This window comes from Elephantulus edwardii, unplaced genomic scaffold (assembly GCF_000299155.1).
Source record: "Elephantulus edwardii isolate Elephantulus edwardi_28Jun2011 unplaced genomic scaffold, EleEdw1.0 scaffold00063, whole genome shotgun sequence".
Classification (NCBI taxonomy): domain Eukaryota; kingdom Metazoa; phylum Chordata; class Mammalia; order Macroscelidea; family Macroscelididae; genus Elephantulus; species Elephantulus edwardii.
This window is the reverse complement of record NW_006399813.1, coordinates 14,474,633-14,475,078: the sequence shown is the minus strand read 5'-3', so window position 1 is coordinate 14,475,078 and position 446 is coordinate 14,474,633.

The window sequence follows — 446 nt, the reverse complement described above, 5'->3', positions numbered from 1 at the left end:
TTACTCAATAGCACCTAATCATAACAACAGAAATAATATTTTATGGGACAATATCTATGAAATTTCAGATAAAGACGTAGTTGGGGAGAGAAAAGGAAAAGAGTAGACAGATAATGAACACTGTATTGACACAGATGAGGGAAAGAACTATTTTAAAGGAATATATATGATTAGGCATTATATGTATGACAGCAATCTGGAACAAGAGGTGCATTGAAAAGTGAACAGAGGAAGGTGGCTGGAAGGAGGAATGAGGAAAACATGCAACAATGAATAAATGAAAACTCAACTTTTCTCTAAACTTTTATTAAAATCACAATTAAAAAAGACATAGATCATTCAAGAAAAGCTTGGAAAAACGTTAGTAGTCCTAATCCACAACATAAAGAGTCTTCCCAGTATTCTGAAAAATTTACAACCAGGAGAAGATAAAATAGATGAATGGG